Raw genomic sequence first — 12017 nt, forward strand, 5'->3', positions numbered from 1 at the left:
ACTGAGCCTTAAAGGAGGATGGCCAGGATGGCCAACATTCTTATATGGCCAACACCTCTCCTGTTAGAGAACTGCCTTTTTCCCATTCCACCTAGCTCTGTGGGCTGTCAAAAGAGGGTGGACATGTGACACCAGAACGGCCAATCTCAGTCTGCCATCCCTCTAGCCACAATGATTGGTCCAAAGAGTGGGCAAGTGACTCAAGCTGGGCTAATCAGAGGCCTTCCGTAAGACTGCTCTATGGATGCTGAAAGAAAGGAGGACTTCTCTTTTGAGAGAAAAAACCACAGAATATAAGCTTGAACCACCCAGTAACCCATTTTCTGGCCACATGGAAAAGTCTGCCGGAGAATACAGCCAATTCAGGAAGCAGAGCCAGGAGATGGAAGACAGAGCTCTCGAACGATATAGCTGATGCCCTGGATCCTCCACTGGAGTTCAGTTATATTCGCCCACAAATGTTTATTTCAGCTTACGCTAGTCTACTTTGGAGCTTTGTCATTTGTCAACTAGAAAAGATGTGACTAATAAAAGTGTATTTTGGCAAAAAGAAGGGTGGCGTGCGGTCCTGAGAGAAAGGACAGTGTGAGGGAGGCTCTGCCTCCTGCTGTGTGGCAGTGGAGGGGCGGGGGAGGTGCTGCTGCAGATTTTCAGTGATTCACTGCCCTGCGGTTCTGTGCAGGCTTCTCAGAGAGAAATGCCCACACTTAATTTCTAAAATTAAGTGCTCAATAAATTCGGCCTTGTACAAGGCACTGCTAAACTTTTTAAGCTTTTGAATCTTCTCAAACATCCCGCATGTAGGTACTAACAATATCCCAGTCACAGATGAGGAAACTTAAGTCTTAGGAATTGATATACCTTGCCTGCTCAAGTAGCGGATTAGTGGTTGAGCATGGTTTCAAGCTCAGTTTGACTTGCACAGAGTCTCTTTATGACGCAGCACATTAGGGCCCCACTTCCTTAGAGTCTGCGTGTGGTACTTCAGGTTTAGGTGGTGCGCAACCTCTACAGCAATACACGCAAGCCCTGCCTACAGACCCCCTGTTCTTAGTTACTGCTCGTTTCCATGTCCGTTACCTTAAGTATAGTAGGCGTCATTAGCACAGTGTTCCAGGAACAGCGGCGATTTTGTAGAGGAGGAAGGATGGCAGCCGAGGTCCCGAGATGAGGTAGAATTGTGAGAGAGGAAGGTAGACATTATAAGTAGAAGGAAAAACCCTAGAAGACTGACTGGGCCTAGTTCACGAGGGAAAAAACGGAACTTTCAAGGATTGGTTGTGAGAATTCTAGTTATTCTCTATTGCACATCTACCTTCTGCCTGGTACTGTGCTGGCCCTTTGCTCCATGTCTTATATGATGCTCATTACACACCTACAAGGTGAGGAGTAACATTTACCTTGCAGAGGAGGACATCCAGGCTCAAGAAGGTTGCACAGCCTCAGTGCAAGAACGGTTACAGCCCTGCTAGTACGATCCCTGACAGAGGTGACAACGACAACAGGACAGGGAGTCCCTCTTATGGCCACCCATGTCCATTAGAGCCGAAGAAGGCCTCCTTTATGGGGCTGGGGAAAGCTGGGTTCCCTTTGAGGAGGGGGAGATTCGTTTTGGCACCTCAAGGCTCCAATGTTTTTATTTTTTGTGGGATCTTAGTTCCCCGACTAGGAACTGAACCCAGGCCCCAGCAGTGAAAGTGTGGACTTCTAACCATTGGACCGCCAGGGAATTCCCTAGGCTACAGTTTTAATTGGAAAGGATATTGATCCCTTATCACCAATTTGGTAAAAAAAAAAAAGTCTTTTGTGTGTTGGCCCTGAAAATCATCCACTAACATTGTTTACCCTGAGTCCCCAGTGCCTTACAACTAACTTTCAGAAACACCAGAGTGAGTGAGAACAGGATTGTGTAGAAGTGGAGTAGGTGGACTTGACCCATCCATGACCTAGCATGGGTCCCCAGGCCTCCCCAGCACTCTTGGGAACTGACTGGGGGATGCAAGGTCACACATGACTTCTGCTAAGGAAGCAATGAGGAATTCCCTGGTGGCCTAGTGGTTAGGATTCTGAGCTTTCATAGCTGTGACCCCTGGGTTCAATTGCTGGCAGGGGAACAGAGATCTTGCAAGCCACAGGGTGTAGCTAAACAAAAAAAAGAAGGAAGCAATGGCTGGAAGTTTATGGAAAAATGGTCAGAGAATAAATTCCTTTCCTGATGAGTGGCTCAGGACTCAAAGGAGAGAACTAAGCATAAACAGACCAAAATTCACTTGTTCATGTATTAATTCACTCATTGCTTTTTCTCTTTATTCACTTCATAAAAACATTTATCGGTCCATCTGCTGCTGCTGCTGCTGCTAAGTCGCTTCAGTCGTGTCCAACTCTGTTCGACCCCATAGACGGAAGCCCACCAGGATCCTCCGTCCCTGGGATTCTCCAGGCAAGAACACTGGAGTGGGTTGCCATTTCCTTCTCCAATGTAGGAAAGTGAAAAGTGAAAGTGAAGTCGCTCAGTCATGACCGACTCTTCGCAACCCCATGGACTGCAGCCTACCAGGCTCCTCCGTCCATGGGATTTTCCAGGCAAGAGTACTGAAGTGGGGTGCCATTGCCTTCTCGGATTGCTCCATCTACTTGCCTTTATTTCCTCATTCATACTTTTGTTTCCTTACTCAGTGATCCTGTTACCCTGGCTAAAAGCTATGTGGGTGACAATGGGAGGAAGCTGAGCAGACAACCAAAACACAAGGCAATAAAAGCAGATAGAAGAATGTATAAAATATGCACAGACTTGGGACAGAGACTGGTTTATAACAGCCCAGAGGGTTAGAGGGCTTCCCTGGTGGCTCAGACAGTAAAGAATCTGCCTGCCATGTTGGGAGACCCAGGTTTGATCCCTGGGTCAGGGAAGATCCCCTGGAGAAGGGAACAGCTACCCTCTCCAGTATTCTTGCCTGGAGAATTCCATGGACAGAGGAGCCTGGCAGGTTACAGTCCAAGAGGGCACAAAGACTCGGACACAACTGAGCAATTAACACTTCCATTTCATTTAGAGGGTCAGGAAAGACTTCGGGGAGAATGTGGAAAAGAAGTTGCAGGTCAGAAGACATTCCAAACAAAAGGAACAGCAAGGCACAGAGGTGCGAACAGCTGTTTTGCTTAGAGAGAGGTGAGAACTTCAGTGTGACTGGAGCCCTGGATGTGTGGAGGGGGAGGGCAGGATGAGATGTGAGGCAGAAAGTAGGTTGAGACCAGGCTGGGACAGGCTTTGAATGGCAGGTTAAGGTTCGCTAGTTTTATTCCTAAGGTCAGTGGTTGTTCTCAAAGTGTGATTCCTGAACCAGCAACATCAGCATCATCTGGGAACTTAATAATGATGCAAATTCTCAGGGCCCAGATCTACCCAATCAGCAGGGCTCCAGGGGTGGGGGGCCAGATGTCTGTTTCAGCAGGCCCTAAGGCGATTCCTGATGCATTTTATAGTCTGGGCATCATTCTTCTAGGCATTAGGGAGTCAGGGGTGGTTTGTGAACAGGGGAGTGCCATAACAGCACCCTAAAATGGGAAGTACTCTGATAGCAGCAGGGAGGCTGCACTGAAAAGAGGGGGTGAGGGTGAAACTGCATCAGACAGGAGTGCAATCATGTGCAAAGGAACACATCTGAGATGGAGGATGTTGCAGAAACTGGCAGATGTCCTCCCAAATATATGCTCCCTTTCTTCTATGGTAATAGAACTCCTGATTTTTAGCTGGACATGTGCGTCTGAAAGACTAAATATTCTAGCTTCCTTTGCAATTAGGTATGATCATGTGATCAAGTTTCAGCTGACAGATGTGAGTGGAAGAGATGTGTGTTACTATGAGGTCTTGAGTCTCAAGGGCTGTGCCCTCCATGTTCCCTTCTCCCCATTGCTGGGATGAGGCATGGTGGCCACGCTTCTCAAAACATGTGGTCCAAGACACCATAGAAACAGGTGAGTAAAAAGACAAAAAGTTAGGATTCTTCTTACCTTGTAGTCATTGTACCAGCCTGAGACTGCTGTAACAGATTGTTATACATTTCTATTTTAAGTCACAATTATTTTGGGTGTCTCCTAGAGAAACAAACCTATGTTCTAGTTGATAAAGTAAGTGGCACGCCAAGCCCTCTTTTCAAACTATACCTGCTTCCTTCTCTTCCCTTCGTCTCTTTCTTTTTCAAAAGAATTTGGGAAAACATAACTGAGGGTGTGTCTAAAGAGTTTCATAAAGTTAAGCCCATCTGGTTTAATGGAGTCATGGTCATTAACCATTAGATTTAGCTCTAAGCTTCCTGGAAGCTACAGTGCAAAATGGAAATATGATGCATCAGTCTCAGAACATTTGATATCAGAGTAAAGGGCATCTCCCAGTTTTACTGACAAAAATTCTAATAATTTGTCGTGCTGGCAAAATTTCTCAACTGGAGTCATATGTAGATAATATTCTCCATAACTTTGACAGGAAAAGGAGACTGAGTTTCACATGGTGATTTCTTATCACAACCTCTGATGAAAGCTCAGGACATATTGTTAAAACAACTCTGGAAGAATGGTTATGCAAGGGACCCCCAAGCTAGGGTGGTGCCAAGCACTGTACGTGAATTTGCTCCTTTCAACAACCCTATGTCAGAGCAGGCAATACTATTACCCTTATTTTACAGATGAGGAAACTAAGCTACAGAAAGGGGAAGGGCCAGATCAGATAGCTGGTGGTGAGCCAGTGTTGTAAGCCAGGTCTTAGACCTTAGAGGCCTTATTCTAAACGTCCCTCTCTGGGCTGGCCAGCACCATCACATACAAAATTGTAGGTACCATGGGATGAGAATCAGTGAAAGGCCAAGAATATGTGCCCTAGAATATGCCTGGGTTAGCCAAGAGAAATTAGTGAGATCTGGTAAACAGTAGAGGGACCTCTGAGCCTCTAAAGATAGGCTGTTCCTAGGTGAGAAAGTAGGGGTAGGCACCACAGAGGCAGAGGGAAAACCCCAAATGTGGGGCTCGACTAGAACTTGTGGACCTTCAAGAATGGAAGGAGAAATAATATTGAGAGTGCTATCCTTGGGGACCTAATGTCTGGAAAAGGAGAGGAAAACTCTCTTAAATAGGCTGCTGCTGCTGCTGCTAAGTCACTTCAGTTGTGTCTGACTCTGTGCGACCCCATAGATGGAGCCCACCAGGCTCCCCTGTCCCTGGGATTCTCCAGGCAAGAACACTGGAGTGGGTTGCCATTTCCTTCTCCAATGCATGAAAGCAAAAAGTGAAAGTGAACTTGCTCAGTCGTGCCCGACTCTTCACAATCCCACGGACTGCAGCATACCAGGCTCCTCCATCCATGGGATTTTCCAGGCAAGAGTACTGGATGGGTTGCCATTGCCCTAATTTAGGATTATTTCCCTGAAATTGATTCCCAGAAGAGAAATTCCTGGGTCAAAAGGCTGGACATTATTTAAGCTTTTGATGCGTACTGCCAAATTGCTTTCCAAAAGAAAGATTTTTAGCAAGTCATTTTTCCACCAGAAATACTGAAGTACCCATTGCTCACACTAACATCAGCTATAAATGGTTTCTTCTTTTAATTTGTACTTCCTTGACTACTTTCAAGGTAGAGAATATTCCATGTTCATTGTGTTTTGTCTGTCTCCTTTGACCATTTATTGGTTCTTAGTTATCAATTTTATGTATTCTTTACATAATAGAAATATTAACCCACTGTCACTAAAACATTTCCTCAGTCAGAAGTTTGCCTTTTACTGTTAGCTATGATCTTGGAATAAGGTAGAGTTTTGGGTTTGTCTGTTTGTTTCCAACAACAGAGGTTAAGAATGTTTTTATAATTGTGATGCAACCGACAAGGGCTTAATTTCCAAAATATACAAACAGCTCATGCAACTCAACAACAGAAAACAATCCAATCAAAAAATGAGCAGAAGGCCTAAATAGACATTTTCCCAAAAAAGAAATTCAAATGGTCAACAGGCACATGAAAAGATGCTCAACATCTCTTATTATTGGAGAAATACAATCAAAACTACAAGGTACCACCTCATTCTGGTCAGAATGTCCATCATTAAAACTCTACAAATAACAAATTTTGGAGAGGATGTGGACAAGAGTGAACCTCCAAAATAAGTTGGTACAGCCACTATGGAAAAAAATATGGAAGGTCCTCAGAATAACTAAAAATAGAATTACCATAAGATGCAGAAATCCCACTCCTGAGCATATACCCAGATGAAAAGCTAATCCAAAAAGACACATGCACTCCTATGTCACCATTCACAATAGCCAAGACATGAAAACAATCTAAATGTCCAACTACAGATGAACGGATAAAGAAGACATGGTACATATATACAATGGAATACTATTTAGCCATCAGATCAGATCAGATCAGTCGCTCAGTCGTGTCTGACTCTTTGCGACCCCATGAATCGCAGCATGCCAGGCCTCCCTGTCCATCACCAACTCCCAGAGTTCACCCAGACTCACATACATCGAGTCAGTGATGCCATCCAGCCATCTCATCCTCTGTCGTCCCCTTCTCCTCCTGCCCCCAATCCCTCCCAGCATCAGAGTCTTTTCCAATGAGTCAAGTCTTCGCATGAGGTGGCCAAAGTACTGGAGTTTCAGCTTTAGCATCATTCCTTCCAAAGAAATCCCAGGGCTGATCTCCTTCAGAATGGACTAGTTGGATCTCCTTGCAGTCCAAGGAACTCTCAAGAGTCTTCTCCAACACCACAGTTCCAAAACATCAATTCTTCGGCACTCAGCCTTCTTCACAGTCCAACTCTCACATCCATACATGACCACTGGAAAAACCATAGCCTTGACTAGACGAACCTTTGTTGGCAAAGTAATGTCTCTGCTTTTGAATATGCTATCTAGGTTGGTCATAACTTTCCTTCCAAGGAGTAAGCGTCTTTTAATTTCATGGCTGCAGTCACCATCTGCAGTGATTTTGGAGCCCAGAAAAATAAAGTCTGACACTGTTTCCACTGTTTCCCCATCTATTTCCCATGAAGTGGTGGGACCGGATGCCATGATCTTCGTTTTCTGAATGTTGAGCTTTAATCCAACTTTTCCACTCTCCACTTTCACTTTCATCAAGAGGCTTTTTAGTTCCTCTTCACTTTCTGCCATAAGGGTGGTGTCATCTGCATATCTGAGGTTATTGATATTTCTCCAGGCAATCTTGATTCCAGTTTGTGTTTTTTCCAGTCCAGCGTTTCTCATGATGTACTCTGCATAGAAGTTAAATAAACAGGGTGACAATATACAGAAGTTAAATAAACAGGGTGACAATATACATCTCATGATGTACTCTGCATAGAAGTTAAATAAACAGGGTGACAATATACAACTCCTTTTCCTATGTGGAACCAGTCTGTTGTTCCATGTCCAGTTCTAACTGTTGCTTCCTGACCTGCATACAAATTTCTCAAGAGGCAGGTCAGGTGGTCTGGTATTCCCATCTCTTTCAGAATTTCCCACAGTTTATTGTGATCCACACAGTCAAAGGCTTTGGCATAGTCAATAAAGCAGAAATAGATGCTTTTCTGGAACTCTCTTGCTTTTTCCATGATCCAGCGGATGTTGGCAATTTGATCTCTGGTTCCTCTGCCTTTTCTAAAACCAGCTTGAACATCAGGAAGTTCATGCTTCACGTATTGCTGAAGCCTGGCTTGGAGAATTTTGAGCATTACTTTACTAGTGTGTGAGATGAGTGCAATTGTGCGGTAGTTTGAGCATTCTTTGGCATTGCCTTTCTTTGGGATTGGAATGAAAACTGACCTTTTCCAGTCCTGTGGCCACTGCTGAGTTTTCCAAAGTTGCTGGCATATTGAGTGCAGCACTTTCACAGCATCATCTTTCAGGATTTGGAATAGCTCAACTGGAATTCCATCACCTCCACTAGCTTTGTTCGTAGTGATGCTTTCTAAGGCCCACTTGACTTCACATTCTAGGATGTCTGGCTCTAGGTCAGTGATCACACCATTGTGATTATCTGAGTCGTGAAGATCTTTTTTGTACAGTTCTTCTGTGTATTCTTGCCACCTCTTCTTAATATCTTCTGCTTCTGTTAGGTCCATACCATTTCTGTCCTTTATTTCCTGGTCATTCCCTGGTCCAGTGGTTAGGAACTGGCACTTTCACTGCTGTGGCTCAGGTTCAAACCCTGGTCGGGGACTAAAGTCATGCAAACTGTGCCACAGCACAGCCAATAAATAAATAAATAAATAAAATATGGCACAAATGAACCTGTCTAAGAAACAGATTCACGGACACAGGGTACAGACGTGGTTGCCAAGTGGGAGGCAGGGAGGGGAGGGGTGGAGTGGAGGCTGGGGTTAGCAGATGTAAGTTATTATATATGGAATGGATAAACAGCAAGGTCCTACTGTATAGCACAGAGAACTGTATTTAGTATCCTATGATAAAATGGATAAGAATATAAAAAGAACGATGGAAAAGGATATAAAAAAAAAATATATATATATATATATATACAGTTTTCCCAGTAGTCATGTGTGTATGTGAGAGTTAGACTACAAAGAAAGCTGAGTGCTGAAGAATTGATGCTTTTGAACTATAGTGTTGGAGAAGACTCTTGAGAGTCCCTTGGACTGCAAGGAGATCCAACCAGTCCATCCTAAAGGAAAAATCAGTCCTGAATATTCATTGGAAGGACTGACACTGAAGCTGAAACTCCAATACTTTGGCCACCTGATGCAAAGAACTGACTCACTGGAAAAGACCCTGATGCTGGGATAGATTGAAGGCGGGAGGAGAAGGAGACAACAGAGGATGAGATGGTTGGATGGCATCACCGACTCGATGAACATGAGTTTGAGTAAGCTCCAGGAGTTGGTGATGGACAGGGAAGCCTGGTGTGCTGCAATCCATGGGGTTGCAAAGAGTTGGACATGACTGAGCAGCTGAACGGAACTGAATCACTTTGCTGTACAGCAGAAATGAACACACTGTAAATCAACTATACCTCAATAAAAAAGGTTTTTATGTTTGTATATAAGCCTGTCCATCTTTTCCTTGTGATTTCTTCCATTTTTCTCTAATCTCAGAAGACCACACATCTAATGGTTAATTTTCTGTTGGATTCAAGAACTGATAGCGATGTCTGAGCTGTTTAGTCCTTTTTTAATTACAAAGGAGAAAAGGGAATTACTTCCTTTACTTTTTTCTTTTCTTGTTTCCATGTATTTTGACTTTCCTTGACTTACTTTTTTAGTACCTTGAAATATGCTCATTGAAGATGGGGGCTCATTGGAGAAGGGGGCTATAGGAGGAAATGGGTATATGTATACACATTATAAAAAGTCTGGAAGAGTAAGAAACAAAACATATTAACTGATTTTTTTTTTCTGATGGGAGCAGGACTGGGATGGATTTTGGTTGTGCCTGCCCAGCACTGCTATTCCTTTGGGCAATATAGCCGTCTTCACTCCTTGTGGCTCTGGTGGGGTTGCCCATGACAGTACATTTACCCTTTATAATACCTTAATCCTCTGCCAACAGGTACAGGGGTAAAGGCATAGGCATGTCAGTTCAGCAGAGCCCATCATAGTCCTTCCCTGAGACTGATATACGAAACCGGGTGTAGCTCCTCTTTTGCTGGGTTCAGTTGGAAAGCTGGGGCTCTCACACCATGCTTGCTGCCAGGTAGAGGAGATCACTCTGCAGAGGAAAGGAAACCGAAGTGTAAAGAAAAATCAAGACAAGGAGAGATGAGAGGAAGCAAATTCTACAAGTACTGTGTCTCCAGTTCCAGTCTCAGACGCTGAGCCATGGTGTTCTTCCTTCTGTCTTGCTTCAGCTATGTTAAGCCCTAGGTTTCTCTCTGGTGAAGCTGGCTTAATTGGGTATTCTGTCACTTGACAAGTAAAAGAATCTAACCAGTGGAAAGGAGGTGTGGGGGAAGGAAATTGCCGCTTAGCCCCCTATTCACAGACAAATCAGGTCCCTTCTCTGAGCCTCTGTTTATACTAAGTTCACTTCAGTTCAGATCAGTCACTCAGTCGTGTCCGACTCTGCGACCCCATGAATCGCAGCATGCCAGGCCTCCCTGTCCATCACCAACTCCCGGAGTTCACCCAGACTCACATCCATCAAGTCAGTGATGCCATCCAGCCATCTCATCCTCTGTCGTCCCCTTCTCCTCCTGCCCCCAATCCCTCCCAGCATCAGAGTCTTTTCCAATAAGTCAACTCTTCGCATGAGGTGGCCAAAATACTGGAGTTTCAGCTTTAGCATCATTCCTTCCAAAGAAATTCCAGGGCTGATCTCCTTCAGAATGGACTGGTTGGATCTCCTTGCAGTCTAAGGGACTCTCAAGAGTCTTCTCCAACACCACAGTTCAAAAGCATCAATTCTTCGGCACTCAGCCTTCTTCTTTTATACTTCTGTTTATACTAAAGTAAAAGTAAATTTTAGCTGTCATAGTTTAAATCCCAATGGTATTCCAGGCACTTCACATTCATCAGCTCATAGAATTCTCGGGAGAACTCTGAGTCAGTCATCACTATTCCCATATTCCAAATGAAGAAACTGAGACTCAGGGAGACAAAGTGTGACCCAGGTTAAGTCGTCCTAGAAACCTCAGCCATCTTCCTCTCTCACCTGTAAAATAGGCATAACAAACTGACTACCCTAGAACACAGTCTTGAGGATAAGAGAGGGAAAAGCCAGTTGAAACTGACTTGGGGTTAAGCCTCATCCTCTCCCCATGGTTGAGACAGTAAAGAATCTGCCTGCAATGCGGGAGACCTGGCTTCCATCTCTGGGTGGCAAAGATCCCCTGGAGAAGGGAATGACTACCAACTTCAGTATTCTTTGGAGAATTCCATGGACAGAGGGGCCTAGCGGGCTACAGTCAAAAAGAGTTGGACACGACTGACTGAGTGACTAACTCCCCATTTCCACATGGAAAAAGCACAACTCCCCATTTCCACATGGAAAAAGTGGGAATTCAAAAGTTGGGGGCAGTACTCGGTCGTGATGGAGGTGGAGTCGGGGGCCTTCAGGCTGGCTCCTCTGGCTGGCTCCAGTCCAGGCCCACCCCTACTTCCTGGGAGTTGCTCCTCCCCTCCCCACCATCTTCCCAAGGAAGGCCTGGCACAAGATGACGTCAGTCAGGTCCTTTGGCCCCCAGCCTGCCGGCCCGGAGCGATTTCGGGCTTCCCCTCCCCAACCTGGCCCTGATCCACGGGCCCCAGGCGCCGGCCCCGTCACGTGATCCTCTTTGGCCGACTTCCCCCAGGATCCTGATTTAACTCTCCCTCCTCCCGCTTCCCTCCCCGCCCCAGGCCCTTCGGGCATCACACCTGTTCTGCCTGGCAGGTGTAGGGAATTAGAGCATCTGCTCTTCCTCAGAGAAGGACCTTTTAGTTTTCCCGCCAGTAGAATGCGGCCCCCACCCTACGATTGCCTCTATTCCCTTCATTGCTTACTTTTGCGTTGGCCTTTCCCTACGGCCCCATTCCTCCACCCCCATCAATCTCCAAAGCCCTTCCCAGGGACTAATTCCCGGGGCGGGGTGGGGAGGGGCGGGGAGGGGAGGTGGACAGAGCTCAACCCTAAGGAAGCTCACAGAACTGGTCTGAAAGAAACTTCTAGAGATAGGGTGAAAAAGGTCAGCTTCCGGCATCGGACAGACTTGGGTTCGAATTCAACTCTGCTTCTGACCAATTGCTGATTCTGAACCCTTCGTCTCTCTATGCCTCAGTGGTTCCTTTTGCGAAACGGGGACCCCGGCGGGAAACGAAAGATAGAACGAGTCCAGCGAATGCTCTGACTGAACAGAGGGGTTCCTCCGCGCACCCACCCCGTCCCGGGCGCCCCTTCCCCAGCCCCGGAGCGGGGCCTCACCTCCCCAGTCCCTCCGCCGCAGGCTCCTCCTCCACTGACATCAGAGCCGCAGGCGGGCGGAGGGAGCCAGAGGAGCCCGAACCGAGCCCCAGCGAGAGAGCGGGCTGGCGGGC

General features: G+C 45.9%; 1 long non-coding RNA gene across 2 annotated transcripts; it reads right to left on the bottom strand.

Annotated features, from left to right (window-relative positions):
* Positions 1 to 9158: 9158 nt before the first annotated feature.
* LOC132343487 (uncharacterized) lies at positions 9159 to 11995 on the bottom strand. Of its 2 annotated transcripts, none has more exons than XR_009492347.1 (2): positions 11905 to 11995; positions 9159 to 9714 (listed from the first exon to the last, which is right to left on the bottom strand). It is a non-coding gene; the product is annotated as an uncharacterized lncRNA (long non-coding RNA). The 2 variants fall into 2 exon arrangements; XR_009492348.1 differs by lacking the exon at positions 11905 to 11995 and adding an exon at positions 10141 to 11867.
* Positions 11996 to 12017: the final 22 nt, after the last annotated feature.

The sequence above is a fragment of the Bos taurus genome, chromosome 22 (assembly GCF_002263795.3).
Source record: "Bos taurus isolate L1 Dominette 01449 registration number 42190680 breed Hereford chromosome 22, ARS-UCD2.0, whole genome shotgun sequence".
Classification (NCBI taxonomy): domain Eukaryota; kingdom Metazoa; phylum Chordata; class Mammalia; order Artiodactyla; family Bovidae; genus Bos; species Bos taurus.